We start from the raw sequence: 16,489 nt of genomic DNA on the forward strand, positions 1-16,489 counted from the left end.
TTAATTACACAATAAAATCTAGCCTAAAATCAATATGTGTGTTTGTCACTGTATGTGCTTTTGTAGCGAAAACGACAGAATAATTCCGTGACACTTCTGTACGATCTTTTTCATGCCTTGATACTTTTTGCCTCATTTTTGGTTGCTTTCCGTTGTTTCATTTTTTCAACGACTGCCCTCAACCAATTAACAAAAACAGACAATGTTTTACTCCATATTAATTATTCAATTTGGTTCAGTGGCAGTTCATAAAAAGTCTACTAACTTTCATGACGAACTGAATTACACAATGTGAATTGTAGCATCGTAAGTGGTGTTAATAATTGGTTTGAGAATGTGGTTTAATACTGTTCAGTGTATTACGTTGTGTACATTAACAACAAGAACTATTACAACATAACAACAGTTCGTTTAACCGACAAACAGATTTAATAGGTAAATAAAATTATGTCTGTGTTGATGTGTGATAAAATATATTTTCAATGAAACTGCGAAAACGTGATTAAAGGTTTGATGAACAATCGAACCACAACAACCGTATAATATTTACAAAAAAAAAAAGCAAAACAATATCACAGCCCCACAAGTTTATCCTAAGTTAAGGTCTGTATGGATCACAGTTATCCTTTGTTACACAAATCTTCATCACTTATTAAACCATGGTTTGTTTGAACAAATATATTCTTGTGATTTGTTTCTTATTGGTCGCATACACATATAGGGTTGTTTGTTGGGTGAATCCCCATTTCCTTTGCCGTCACGTGCAAGTATGACGTCATTGACGTAGATGTGGTCGGGGCGTGGATTCAGTGACGTGTTGTTTACGTCATAGTAAACGGGTTGGATCGTTTCATATTGGTTGTTCATCTTTTCATATGATTGGACGCTAAAAATAAATAGTGGTTACTTTGTATTATTCCAACTTACTACTGAGTTTTGAACGAAAATATGTTAGTGGAATTATTAATATTTTCGTTAAATAATGAAAGACCGATTTATATTGGCTGGCAAAAGAGCATCGTTATTACAAACCTCACTGGCAACAAAACTTTTAGGACATCAGCGACTTACTTATAATATCCATGATCCTCCGCGATGCGGGGTACAGTGGAAACTGATGGTTTGTCAGTTGAACGTTTCCTAAATCTCCAACCACGTTTTCGGCACAGAAACAAAATTAATACCAATGTTGACAGAAGAAAAATACCAACAATTCCACCAACTACTGCACCGACGTTTGTTTCCGTTTCTTGTGATTTCAAAATCAGGGTCGATGTTTGGTCAGAATTTGGCGTGAATATTTTCGTTGGTGGGAAGGTCGAACTGGTTTGTTGAGGTTTCACAATCAAGGTCGATGTTTTGTCAGAATTTGGCGTGAATATTTTCGTTGGTGGGAAGGTCGAACTGGTTTGTTGAGGTTTCACAATCAAGGTCGATGATTGGTCAGAATTTGACGTGAAGGTTTTCGTTGGTGGGAAGGTCGAACTGGTTCCTTGAGATTTAACAATCCCTGATGTTAATACTGATCGATCTGTTGACGAAGTGACGGTTGCCTGTTCTTTTGTAGTTGTCACACGTTTTGTGGTAGTTTTTGCTGTCGGCGTATCTGAAATCTTTTGGCAGATGAAGGCTTTCTTTTCCGTGCAAGGATGTCTTTTTCTCTCGTTTCCTTGCGTAATGTAACACTCATTGCGTTGCATCTCTCTTGTCACTGACGACACCCAATATTCTCCACCTCCGGGGAAACAATTGTTTAGTTCATCAAGTGTTTGTTGAGAGTTAGCCTTTGCGAGTCCATCCAATCCAATACCTTTGCAATAATCATTTGCGTCCTTCTGTGATTTGTGTTCGTTGTAAACTTGATAAGTTACATTCCCAACTGTACACGCCGTCTTCATTTTTAAGTTTTAACCAAGTTGTCCGCATTAAACCTAGCGTTAAACCTGTTGAAAAGCGCCTTTGCGATGTTTTCAACAAATGTTGTTTTCGCAATGCTTTGCCAACCCTACCAGTCACAACACCACATTCAACAGCTCACTGGAATTGTTTGCAAACAACTTGATGTAGGCGAAAAAATATACTGCAAGTTATTTATAGACCAACCCAAGCACGTTCAGAAACAGTTGCCACGTACTTAAAGCATCTATGTACAGTTTTGTCTGAAAACTACTCAACCGCCTCTTGTTTCCTGGTTGGCAATGAACCATGTCACGTGTTTAGGGTTTACTGCGTACTTCTCTTCCTTCAGTGAAGAGGAAACAATTTGATCAAAATCATTCGTGATCGAGCCAAGTTTAATTTAAATCTTTGACCAGACCCTGACTTCTGAGTTTATTTAAGTTTGCGTGCAATATCCACACGTAACGCTTTGATGTAATGGTTCCCAATATATTTGACATGAGGTACCCTGTTCGATGACGTAAGAGCAGTTGTGGGCCAGTTTTAGTTTTCCCAAACATTCCACTTCCGCTGTCATTCATGTTTTTCTTATTACAAGGGGTGAAATGTTTTTCTGCAATTGAGCAGATTTCCTAGTTGTTTTTTGGAAGCGCTTTGCCGCGGGCACACAGTTGAGAACCAGTATTTTAATAAAACCAATTACACAATAAAACGTATCCAAAAATTCAAACTTGTGTTTGTCACTCTATGTGCTCTGATGCGACCTTTTTACCCGCATTGATCGATTTTGCCTCATTTTTGGTCAGTGACCGTTGTTTCATTTTTTCCATGACTTCCCTCAACCAATTAACAACAACAGACAAGGCTTTACTCAACATTTTTTGTTTAATTTGATTCGGTGGCAGTTGACACGAAGTCTATTAACTTTCATGACGAATTGAATTACACAATGTGAATTGTAGATCAACAACAAGAACTCTTGCAACACACAAACAGTTCGTTTAACCGACAAACACATTTAAAGTGTAAATAAAATTATGTCAATGTTTATGTATGAAAAAATATATTTTTATGAAACTGCGAGAACGGAGTTAAAGTTCTGATGAACAATCGAACCACAACAACCGTTGAATATTTACAAAATTATAAAAAAAAACATGCAAAAAAGTATCACAGCCCAACAAGTTTACTTCAGATTAAAGTCTGTATGGACCACAGTTATCCATTGTTACAGAAATCTTCATCACTTATTAAACCATGGTTTGTTTGAACAAATATATTCTTGTGATTTGTTTCTTATCGGTCGCATACACATATAGGGTTGTTCGTTGGGTGAATCCCCATTTCCTTTGCCGTCACGGGCAAGTATGACGTCATTGACGTAGATGTGGTCGGGGCGTGGATTCAGTGACGTGTTGTTTACGTCATAGTAAACGGGATGGATCGTTTCATATTGGTTGTTCATCTTTTCATATGATTGGACGCTAAAAATAAATAGTGGTTACTTTGTATTATTCCAACTTACTACTGAGTTTTGAACGAAAATATGTTAGTGGAATTATTAATATTTTCGTTAAATAATGAAAGACCGATTTATATTGGCTGGAAAAAGAGCATCGTTATTACAAACCTCACTGGCAACAAAACTTTTATGACATCAGCGACTTACTCATAATATCCATGATCCTCCACTACACGTGGTACAGTGGAAACTGATGGTTTGTCAGTTGAACGTTTCTTAATTCTCCAACCACGTTTCCGACACAGAAACAACATTAATACCAATGTTGACAGAAGAAGAAAACCAACAATTCCACCAACTACTGAACCGAAGTTTGTTTCCGTTTCTGTGATTTCAAACTGGTTTGTTTAGGTTTCACAATCCCTGATGTAAATACCGATCGGTCTGTTGACGATGTTACCTTTGGCTGTTTTTTTGTAGTATTCACGTGCTTTGTGATAGTTCCTATTGTTGATGTTTTCGGAATTATCTTTTGGCAGATGAAAGGTTTCCCTGTTAGTGCAAGAATGTTCTTGTCTCTCGTTTGATCGCCAAAAGTAGCACTTATTTAAATTAGTCTCTCTTGTCACTGACGACACCCAATACTCTCCATTACCACCAAAGCAGTTGTTTATTTCATCAAGTGTTTGTTGAGAGTTAGCTTTTGCGAGTCCATCAAATCCAAAACCTTTGCAATGATCATTTGCGTCCTTCTGTGGTTTGTGTTCTTTGTAAACTCGATAAGTTACATTCCCAACTGTACACGTCGTCGTCATTTTTAATTTATAACCAAGTTAACAACATTATTTTTTGTGGAGCGCCCTTAGTACATTTTTATTTTTTCGTATTGCATTGCTAAACCAACAGTCACAATACCACATTCAACAGCTCACAACAAGTGGAATTGTTCGCTAACAAATTGGTTGAAGCAAAAATCTTTTGTTTCCAAACTATTGCGCAACTATTTATAAACAGAGCCCAGCACGTTCAGAAACAGTTGCCACGTAATTGCAACATCTATTTACAGTTGTGTCTGAAAACTACTGAACCACCTCTTGTTTCCTGGTTGGCGTGTTGTTAACGTCATAGTGAAATATTGGTTGTTCGCCTCTTCATATGATTGGACGCTAAAAATATATAGTGGTTACATTGTATTATTCCAACTTAGCACTGAATTTTGAACGAAAATATGTTAGTGGAATTATAAAGATTTTCGTTAAATAATGAAAGACCGATTTATATTGGCTGAAAAAGAACGTCGTTATTACAAACCTCACTGACAACAAAACTTTTATGACATCAGCGACTTACTTATAATATCCATGATCACCCACTACACGTGGTACAGTGGAAACTGATGGTTTGTCAGTTGAACGTTTCCTAATTCTCCAACCACGTTTTCGACACAGACACAACAGTACTACCAATGTTGACAGAAGAAGAATACCAACAATTCCACCAACTACTGCACCGACGTTAGTTTCAGTTTGTTGAGGTTTCACAATCAAGGTCGATGTTTGGTCAGAATTTGACGTAGATATTTTCGTTGGTTGGAAAATCGAACTGGTTTGTTGAGGTTTCACAATCCCTAATGTAAATACTGATCGATCTGTTGACGGTGTTGAAGTTTGCTGTCTTTCCGTAGTATTCACACGTTTTGTGATAGTTTTTATTGTTGATGTTTGTGAAATTATCTTTTGACAGATAAAGGGTTTCATGTCCGTGCAAGAATGTTCATTTCTATCGTTTCCTCGCCATATATAGCATTTATTTAATTTCATCTCTTGTTGCACTGACGACACCCAATACTGTCCAGTACCACCAAAGCAATTGTTTAGTTTATCAAGTGTTTGTTGAGAGTTAGCCTTTGCGAGTCCGTTAAATCCAAAACCTTTGCAATAATCATTTGCGTCCTTCTGTGATTTGTGTTCGTTGTAAACTTGATAAGTTACATTCCCAACTGTACACGCCGTCTTCATTTTTAATTTTTAACCGCGTTGCCCGGATTAAACCCAGCGTTAAACCTGTTGTAAAGCGCCTTTGCGATGTTTTGAACAAACTTTATTTTCGCAATGCTTTGCCAACCCTACCAGTCACAACACCACATTCAACAGCTCACTGGAATTGTTGCAAACAACTTGATGAAGGCGAAAAAATCTACTGCAAGTTATTTATAGACCAACCCAAGCACGTTCAGAAACAGTTGCCACGTAAGCATCTATGTACAGTTTCGTCTGGAAACAACTCAACCGCCTCTTGTTTCCTGGTTGGCAATGAATCATGTCACGTGTTTTAGGGTTTACTGGGGACTTCTTTTCCGTCAGTGAAGATGAAACCATTTAATCAAAATCATTCGTGATCTCCCCAGGTTTAATCTTAATCTTTGACCAGACCCTGACTTTTGAGTTTAATTATGTTTGCGTTCAATATCCACACGTAAAGCTTTGATGCAGTGGTTCTCAATGTATTTAACCTGGGGCACCCTGTTCGATGACGTCACAGCAGTCGTGGGTCAGTTTTAGTTTTCCGAAATATTCTGCTTCCGCTGTGATTCATGTTTTTCTCATCGCAAAGGTGAAATGTTTTTCTGCAATTGAGCAGATTTCCTGGCCTATTTAGTTTTTTTTTTGGAAGCACATCGCCGCGGGCACCAAGTTGAGAACCAGTATTTTAATAAAACCAATTACACAATAAAACGTATCCAAAAATCAAAGTGTGTGTTTGTCACTCTATGTGCTTTGATGCGATCTTTTTACCTGCATTGATCGATTTAGCCTCATTTTTGGTCAGTGACCGTTGTTTCACTTTTTCCATGACTTCCCTCAACCAATTAACAAAAACAGACAATGCTTTACTCAATATTGATTATTTTATTTGATTCGTGGGAAGTTAATACAAAATTCTCTTAACTTGCATGGCAAACTGAATTACACAATGTGAATTGTAGTGTAGCGACAACGACACACGACACGCAGACACTAATTCTTTCTTTATGATTTCTCGTTCACCTGTGTATCTATGGTTGTATTGTTTTTTACTGTGTGTATGCGCGTCTCAGCATCGTTTTAGCCCGTTTATTTAAGAGAAGCCCATTTAGCGAACCAGTGTGAGAGGCTTTGGCTTTAGTGGTGAGCCGTTACTGCAGGGTCCGGGCCGAAGTAGGAAATAATTCCGTGACAACTTGGCGAGCACGCCAGGACCCTGTCACCACACCCGCTGGTTTCGCTAGCAAAACTCCGATATTGTGTCGTTTTATAACTTTTTTTGAATAATGAGTTTTAACTTTTTAATGCAACCACCGCCGCTGAGGCCTGGCGACGACCTTGTGGAATATTTTAATACTTTTGAATCGTACTGCGAATGTATTGAAGCGACGGACCAGGTGAAACGGCAGTGGTTCCTGGCATCCATCAATGATGACATAAAATGGTCTATAGAGGATGTTGATGGCAACCTCCATGCAGTCGAATATAAAGAACTAAGGAAACGTGCCCTGCGACATGAAAGCAGTGCCCAACGATCTGATAGACAATGCGAAGCACTTACACGACGCGTGCATCAATTGCCTGGAGAGACGGCACGCGCATTTGTTTTCGACCTGAAGACACTTGGAAATCTGGCTTACAGCAGCGCTTCAGTGGCTTTACTGAAGAACGAAGTAATGTATGTTACTCTCCTTCTTGGCCTGCGGGACTGTCGATTGGCCGACAGCATTCCCGCGTTAATCAAGTTTAAACGCAGTTTCGCTGCAGCCGCCCAAGTCGTTCTTGAATCTTCCATTCCATCCCCTTTGGAAGTCACCGCGGTGCAGTGTAAAAATGCTGGGATGGAGGCGGTGCTGGACAGGCTGGAACACATTGAGATATTTTGGACGAAACATGCCAATGAACTGAGAGCCTCAATTGCGTCAATGCAGGTTGAAATTATTGAACTGAAACAGAAGAACCTGTCGTTGCGCCAATCAGATTATCAGTTAAATTCCAGTCGTTGTTGGTACAGCGGTGGCCCTGTTGGACATAGTGGGGGTAACTATGTCGAGCCAACGTCCGAGGGGCACAGGTACAGGTTGTGGTTCCCGTACTTGCCGTCGGTTGCATGGGCATTGTGGCTGAAGAGGAAGAAGGCGAGAAAGTTGTGACAAGCTCGCGAAGAAAAGGTCAAGGAAAAAGTTCCAAAAGAATGCATTCGCCAGCGGGCGCTAAAGAATTGCAACTCCCTGTAACAGGGGACAACTTATTGAGTGGGAGCTTTCAGGTTGATCGCCAACCTTGCGTTCCAAGTGGAAGATGAGAGGTTTACGCCGTCCCGTAAAAGGGCTGTCTCGTTTCCGCGAAATCACTCTTGTTACTTATATACGCACATCCCATCGCACTTTTGTTTATATTTCTATCTTTTCTCGCACGTTATTTTCACAAATTGTCGTTTTTTTACGTTTGCCACCTCGTCCCGTAACGCCCCATTGATTTTCGTGTACGTAGATTGGTTGATTGGCCGGGGCAAAGCGGTGCTTTCGGTACGACCCGGTTAGTTGGCAGATGGGCGTTGCGCTGTATGGGTGGTGATCGCCGAACGAGAAGAGTATCTATGGTTGTATTGGTTTTCACTGAGTGTATGCGCGTTATTGCATCGTTTTAGCCCGTTTATTTAAAGAGAATCTCATTTAGCGAACCAGCGTGAGAGACTTTGGTTTTAGTGGTGAGCCGTTACTGCAGGGTGAGGATCGAAGTAGGAAATATTTCCGTGACGGTAGCATCGAAAGTGGTTTCAATAATTAGCATGTGAAAGTTGTTCAATACTTTTCAATGTAATGCGTTGTGTACATTAACATCAAGAACTGTTACAACACACAAACAGTTCGTTTAACCGACAAACAGATTTAATGGGTAAATAAAATTATGTCTGTGTTGATGTGTGATAAAATATATTTTCAATGTAACTGTGAAAATGAGATTAAAGGTTTGATGAACAATCGAACCACAACAACCGTTGAATATTTACAAAATTAAAAAAAACAGCATGCAAAACAAAATAGCACAGTCCCATAAGTTTTATCTAGGCGACAGTCTGTATGGACCACAGTTATCCATTGTTACACAAATCTTCATCACTTATTAAACCATGGTTTATTTGAACAAATATATTCTTGTGATTTGTTTCTTATCGGTCGCATACACATATAGGGTTGTTTGTTGGGTGAATCCCCATTTCCTTTGCCGTCACGAGCAAGTATGACGTCATTGACGTAGATGTGGTCGGGACGTGGATTCAGTGACGTGTTGTTAACGTCATAGTAAACGGGATGGATCGTTTCATATTGGTTGTTCATCTCTACATATGATTGGACGCTAAAAATAAATAGTGGTTACATTGTATTATTCCAACTTACTACTCAGTTTTGAACGAAAATATGTCAGTGGAATTATTAATATTTTCGTTAAATAATGAAAGACCGATTTATATTGGCTGGAGTGGAAACTGATGGTTTGTCAGTTGAACGTTTCCTAATTCTCCAACCACGTTTTCGACACAGACACAACATTACTACCAATGTTGACAGAAGAAGAATACCAACAATTCCACCAACTACTGCACCGACGTTAGTTTCAGTTTGTTGAGGTTTCACAATCAAAGTCGATGTTTGGTCAGAATTTGACGTAGATATTTTCGTTGGTTGGAAGGTCGAACTGGTTTGTTGAGGTTTCACAATCCCTGATGTAAATACTGATCGATCTGTTGACGGTGTTGAAGTTTGCTGTCTTTCCGTAGTATTCACACGTTTTGTGATAGTTTTTGTTGTTGATGTTTGTGAAATTATCTTTTGACAGATAAAGGGTTTCCTGTTCGCGCAAGAATGTTCTTGTCTCTCGTTTGATCGCCAATAGTAACACTTATTAAGTTTCGTTTCTCTTGTCACTGACGACACCCAATACTCTCCACTACCACGAAAGCAGTTGTTTAGTTCGTCACGTGTTTGTTGAGAGTTAGCTTTTGGGAGTCCATCAAATCCAAAAACTTTGCAATGATCATTTGCTTCCTTCTGTGGTTTGTGTTCTTTGTGAACTCGATAAGTTACATTCCCAACTCTACACGTCGTACAAATATGTGTACAATGATTCGCACAATACCACATTCAACAGCTCACTCTAAACTGGATTTGTTTGCAAACAAATTGATTGATGCAAAAATTATTCCATACTGTTCAATATTTTTGTAGACAGAGCCAAGCACGTTCAGAAACAGATGCCACGTACTTTCAACATCTATTTACAGTTGTGTCTGGACACTACTCAACCACCTCTTGTTTCCTGGTTGGCAATGAAACATGTCACGTGCTTATTGTTTACTAGGGATCTTGCTGGGTTTAATGTAAATCTTTGGCCAGGCCGTGGCTTCGTTTTAAAAGTTTTTTGCGTTCATACCAACACGTTTTTCTTTAATAAATTGCAATATTTAAGAAACCTGAGAAAACTCCTTTGTGAGTCCATTACTGGAACAATATACAAACACATATTCCTTAAACTTCGATTTATTACAATTACAACGTAAAATATATCTTTAATTGATCCTGTTATGCAAGTCGCATAATAGCTGTGACCATTAAATTATTAACTGCCCGTTTATTCTCGAGTGCTCCCTTTAAAATTGTAAACGCAACCCCTAGTGGCACAGGTAGCCACTGTAAAAATTACTGACTTATACCAAAAGTTCATTCATTTGGGAAGTTTATTTTTATGCCGATTTGTATTCCAAATGGAACCTGGATTTCTTTCTCATCACATTCTGGCTATACTCAGTCATTTGATTCCCGGCCGGTCGGTATCTTGCCACAATGTAATGAACTCCTTTTCGCGATTCCAGCTCCCATTTCTACTGTTGACTTCCAAACAAGTTGTGTGAACTCACCTGTATTTTAAACCTTCTGTTGAATAATTGATTACACAACCCACAAAAATACTTTGATTCACAGAGAAAATGTATGTGATGTGGTTTTGTCTTCTTCCACTAACTTGAATAAACGTTTATGTTTTTAAGTTGTAAGGTATGACAGTTGTAACGTCTTTTAGCCACACACAAATCTGCATATATATTCAGAAAACGTTAACTGAAACGTACAAAACGATTAAAAGCACGTTGAATATATGACTTGCGTTGGAAAAATTTTGATCACTGGGAAGGCCAACCGTTGTGATTGATTATTTGTGAACAACTAATTCCTTACGTTGACGGAAACTGTTATTATTCTGCGTGAAGTATGTTTAGTTTATTATTACATTGCGACTAGCCTAAACAGGACTGTTCATTACAGGGTGAAACTGTCGCACCACTTTTGGCAACAAACCCAAACAGAAATGCCACGATAATATTTTAATAATACTTGTTCCAGGTTGCCTTCCAGGTTTTCCATTCTCATACTTCCGTCTCTGCTTGTACCACTTCCTCGTCACGTATCCAGCTTTTGACCGCTTCCAACCTGTTATTTTGTACAAGTTCTCTCCGTCCCCGTGTCGCGTCTCTGTGTCTGCGTGCGTTAATTTTCCATCCTTAGCAAGCTGGTCGGCCCACCTAATCCAATGATGATTATAAAAAAGTCGTCGTCTTAATGCGAGTTTTCATATATACAGCAACACACATACGGTGTATTATTTTTCTCAAATATTTTTTAAAGGTTTTAGTTCTAATGCACGTGGCCACAAGTGTTATGAACACGTTTGCGAGACCTATTTACACAACTAGTCATTTTCATTACTTTTACGCAAACAATTTCAATGTATCTACTACATTGGAATAGAGCTGCAGAGAGGGGCACTGTTTCGACCTATTGGGTCTCATCTCACTCCGCTTGGTCTTCTGGCTGACAGGAACTTCAACTGTCACTGAGCTGCACTGATGAAACCTAACAGGTCGAAAGAGTGGCACCTCTCTGTTGCTCACTTGAATCTACTTACTCCTGTGCGTCCTTGCAAAGTTCTTCGCTTACTCTGAGGGGATCGGTGAAGTGTCTCTTCCTGTATCGGTTGTGAATCTTCAGCATCTCCTGAGCAAATCTGCTCACCACTAAATCCCTGCGAAAGGTTTGTGGTAAGTCCTGTGTTTTGTGTACCAGTATGACATGAAAAATTGCATCAAGCTGGTCTACTATCTTGGTTTCAAAACGGATATATTCAAGCTAAATTTTGTCCAGTCACTTCATTAGTATCACGCAGGTGGAAATAACAATACGTTTTGTGTGTAAACATCATGCAGCTTATTTTGTTCGGTAATGGAAACCCATTTAGCGGAAAGAACAGTGTTGGTGAAAACATTACATGAAACTACTATTCCGAATGTGCATATAATCTAAGTTAGTTCTACTCCAACAATTACAAGCAGAAACTGCTCCTCCAACATTAAGCAAGAACCAACATACTTACGAGGAAATTTGCATTCCACCGACTGCTTCAATCCTCTGCTGTCACGATAACGCCTTATCTGTCCATTTATTTGTTTGTGAGCAACTGATACAGGCACAATGCAATACACTGTGACATCCTGTACGCGCACGTTGTTTCTCTCATTAAAACCTCACGTCCGTATTTATCGTGTTGTTTGCTGCTAACAACTTCTCCACCTCACTTCCTTTATCGTGTTATGATTTTGATAAATAGCCGTCCGCACAACTGGTGTTGTGGTGTATCAGGATACGGGGTTGGAGATCTCCAATCCACTGGAAATTATTTCCTTAAGTTTTCTCCCAGGTATTAACAAACCGGGATAACGTTTTGAAAATGGCTCGGTTTTATATAAGTTTTAAAAAGTTGAATAAATTTGTTACATTTAAAAAAAAACTCATCAACCTTTTTGTAACCGAATATGAATTTCAGCATTAGCTCGCAAACAACACTGTAAGCAGACGACAGGGAGCTGGAGGAAATGAGCTGTTGGTCTTTTAATTCGGGGAAAAACAACCACAGTGCTGTTTCCAATGATATATTTCACACAGGTTTTCTTCGCATGACAAGACTTTCCACTCTTCTAATGCCGTTTACTCACGTGTTTGGATCAACCTAATGTCAGAAAATTATTTATGTTTTGTGAGTGGTGTTGTTGTTGCTCGATTGCTGGGACGGAAATTGTTAACCGGTCAACATGCCTAAAATTTCTGCCATGAATTCAATTGAACTTCGGTGAGGTTAAACTTATACATTCCCTAGCAACAAATTACTTTTATCGTACAATGGCTACGAATAAGTAAGAGGATAATGGGATATTACATGGAACGGGAAACGATTTTTTCCCACTCTAGACTTTTTTCGCGTTGTTTCTCGAACTATTGGCGTTACGCCTCGCTGCACACGTGGTTGATCCAAATTTATTTGTGCAAAATATTTTTTTGCGACTCTAATTTTAATCAGGTATAGAGTTGTGTGACCGAAAGTTGTTTTTTCCTTATTAATGTCGTCTCGCATGCATACTATGTTTTTGTGGTTACGGTTTTTTCAATTAATACCGAAAAGTTTTTGCATGCAGTATCATAAACATGCAATTGTGCTCATATACGAATGAAAAGGTGCTTGTTTTGAATTTGCGTGCCTTGTTTTTCTTAGTTTTTGCCTCTAAACGAGCCTTTTTGTTCCTAAAATTCAGATTATTGGGTAAATGGCGCAGTCTTCAAAGAGAAGTCAACCATCCTAACTAAAATTTATTTTATTATCCTCGAAACCGGAGGGAGTTTTGACATAAATCTGATATTTCGGCATCAAACAGCAGCGTGGTTGCTTTTAGACCATATCGATGGTAACCCAGGTTTCAGAACCTTCCTCGGCAGAAAATGAACAGGAAGCAATCACAAGTGGGAATGAGCTGATCACAAAGTTGGGCGACTGGTAACTTGTATCAAGATTTTGAGCTTGCTACAGTGGCATAATGATTAAGGGGATCGGTTTAACCTTCCTCGGTCATCTCACTTGATTTCGGTCAAGTTTATAATATCATGTTGCTGTTATTGTCAGGCGTATTGTATTTTGGTTATGTGTTCCACCATTACTATAGGAAGCATATCAGAATAGCAGGCGAAACGTCGGTCAATAACAGTTTACTTGTTCCAGAAGGACCTATATGGGTATTAAATTGGAGAAATCCTGTTTTCAAGGCCCTCTGCTGTAATGCATCTAGTGACTGTTTCGCTTGTTTCCCACAGATTAATTAAAATAGAGTTCGTAATATTGGGTGTAGCCTACAGAGCCAAGGCACGTGTAGTGAAAAGGTATTTAGGACTTCGTGAAGATGGGTAGACTTTTACTTATGATGTTACTAGGTGTGATTTGTATGCAATCTTTAAATAATAATTGAAGGATACCAAGAACGTCCTTCGCAAACAGCAACGGAACCCAAGGTAACTCGATTGTTGTGTAACTGAATATTTATGAACTTTTTGTAATAGCGAAACAGCAAGACTATGTGGTCTCTGCAACATATCAAAGCATTTAAAGGAGTACGTTTCGAAGTTTTTTTCTTAGAAACTTTTTCAGAAATGCCGAGTTGGATTAATCCAAGATCCATGAGGAAAACGTATCATGCAGAACCTACGATTTCAGTGCAAATCTGAAGGGACACGACCAATTATCACTACTTGGTATAAGAATGGAAAATTGCCCACGAAATCTTCGAGGGTAAGAGGTTATAAGGTCAGTGAAAGGTCTGATTTCCTTTTAAACCAGAAATTTGTTACCTTTTGTAAAAACGATCTATTACAAGCCATCGTACCTAACATGGATCAGGCGCAAAATTGTTTCCATAATGTTGCGAGTATAGCAGTGCAGCTGGCCAAAAGTGTAAAATGCTTTATTTCTGTGTGATAAAACTCGACGAAATTTACATAAAAATATAGATTTGCTCCTAATGGTATTGTGAAAAGTGTGTTGGATGAAGTTTGTGAGGCTGCATTGATTTAAAAACACAGTTTACACAAGTTAAAAGAAGGCATGCAAATCTTGGAGAAAGACGGTGTCGAATTTTGAAGCAGTGATTCGTAACTGTTTTGTTGACACACCTTTGTAATCGCAAGTAAGTTTTCGTACACCCTACAGCTTGTATTGCAGTATATTAAAATCAAAATATCAAATCATGTTTATTTTGCAAAAAAGTAACTACGCGTAAGAACAATATACAAATAAATGAAATGACATGGGCACCATAAAACCATAAACATTATCGAGTCAGGCGCTCATATAAAGGTGATTTCCTCACGGAGAATCACCGTCTGTTGTAGGATCGCAGTATATTATATAACCAAACCTAAAAACTCCGCCTGACCATCATTTGAGTACAACCTTAAGAACTACATCTAAATCTTTTCGGTGCAGTTCCGACAAATGGATTGTTAGTTTTGATTTTTAGTGGCAGTAGGAAGAGTGATAACTCCTACGTTGCAAATCGTTAAAATACAAATTCCCTGTAAATCAGAGAAGTAAAAATGGTTCTGTTGTTTGGTACTTAGTATAGGTTACCCAACGGATCGACGGTCAACCACCTCTTGTTTCCTGGCTGGCAAGGAAACATGTATTTTATTAAAATTAATTACACAATAAAATCTAGCCTAAAATCAATATGTGTTTTGTCACTGTATGTGCTTCTGTAGCGAAAACGACAAAATAATTCCGTGACACTTCTGTACGATCTTTTTCATGCCTTGATACATTTTGCCTCATTTTTGGTTGCTTTCCGTTGTTTCATTTTTTCAACGACTGCCCTCAACCAATTAACAAAAACAGACAATGTTTTACTCAATATTAATTATTCAATTTGGTTCAGTGGCAGTTCATAAAAAGTATACTAACTTTCATGACGAACTGAATCACACAATGTCAATTGTAGGATCGAAAGTGGTGTCAATAATTGGTTTGAGAATGTGGTTTAATACTGTTCAGTGTAATAAGTTGTGTACATTAACAACAAGAACTATTACAACATACCCACAGTTTCGTTTAACCGACAAACAGATTTAATAGGTAAATAAAATTATGTCTGTGTTTATGTGTGATAAAATATATTTTCAATGAAACTGCGAAAACGTGATTAAAGGTTTGATGAACAATCGAACCACAACAACAGTTTAATATTTACAAATTTTGAAAAAAAACATGCAAAAACAATATCAAAGCCCCACAAATTTATTTCAAGTTAAGGTCTGTATGGACCACAGTTATCCATTGTTACACAAATCTTCATCACTTATTAAACCATGGTTTATTTGAACAAATATATTCTTGTGATTTGTTTCTTATCGGTCGCATACACATATAGGGTTGTTTGTTTGGTGAATCCCCATTTCCTTTGTCGTCACGGGCAAGTATGACGTCATTGACGTAGATGTTGTCGGGGCGTGGATTCAGTGACGTGTTGTTTACGTCATAGTAAACGGGATGGATCGTTTCATATTGGTTGTTCATCTTTTCATATGCTTGGACGCTAAAAATAAAGAGTGGTTACTTTGTATTATTCCAACTTACTAATGAGTTTTGAACGAAAATATGTTAGTGGAATTATTAATATTTTCGTTAAATAATGAAAGACCGATTTATATTGGCTGGAAAAAGAGCATCGTTATTACAAACCTCACTGACAACAAAACATCAGCGACTTACTTACAATATCCATGATCATCCACTACACGTGGTACAGTGGAAACTGATGGTTTGTCAGTTGAACGTTTCCTAAATCTCCAACCACGTTTTCGGCACAGAAACAACATTAATACCAATGTTGACAGAAGAAGAAAACCAACAGTTCCACCAACTACTGCACCATCGTTTGTTTTCGTTTCTTGTGATTTCACAATCAAGGTCGATATTGGGTCAGAATTGGACGTGAATGTTTTCGTTGGTAGGAAAATCGAACTGGTTTGTTGAGGTTTCACAATCCCCGAAGTAAATACTGATTGATTTGTTGACGGTGTTGAAGTTTGCTGTCTTTCCGTAGTATTCACACGTTTTGTGATAGTTTTTATTGTTGATGTTTGTGAAGTTATCTTTTGACAGATAAACGGTTTCCCGTCCGTGCAAGAATGTTCTTTTCTCTCGTTTTCCTGCGTAATGTAACACTTATTAAGTT

The 16,489-nt window shown here is 38.3% G+C and overlaps 1 pseudogene; it reads right to left on the reverse strand.

Annotated features, from left to right (window-relative positions):
- Nucleotides 1–10,129: 10,129 nt before the first annotated feature.
- Nucleotides 10,130–11,889, reverse strand: LOC145912168 (Golgi-associated plant pathogenesis-related protein 1-like; annotated as a pseudogene).
- Between the last annotated feature and the right edge of the window lie 4,600 nt (nt 11,890–16,489).

This window comes from Ascidia mentula, chromosome 8 (assembly GCF_947561715.1).
Source record: "Ascidia mentula chromosome 8, kaAscMent1.1, whole genome shotgun sequence".
NCBI lineage: Eukaryota > Metazoa > Chordata > Ascidiacea > Phlebobranchia > Ascidiidae > Ascidia > Ascidia mentula.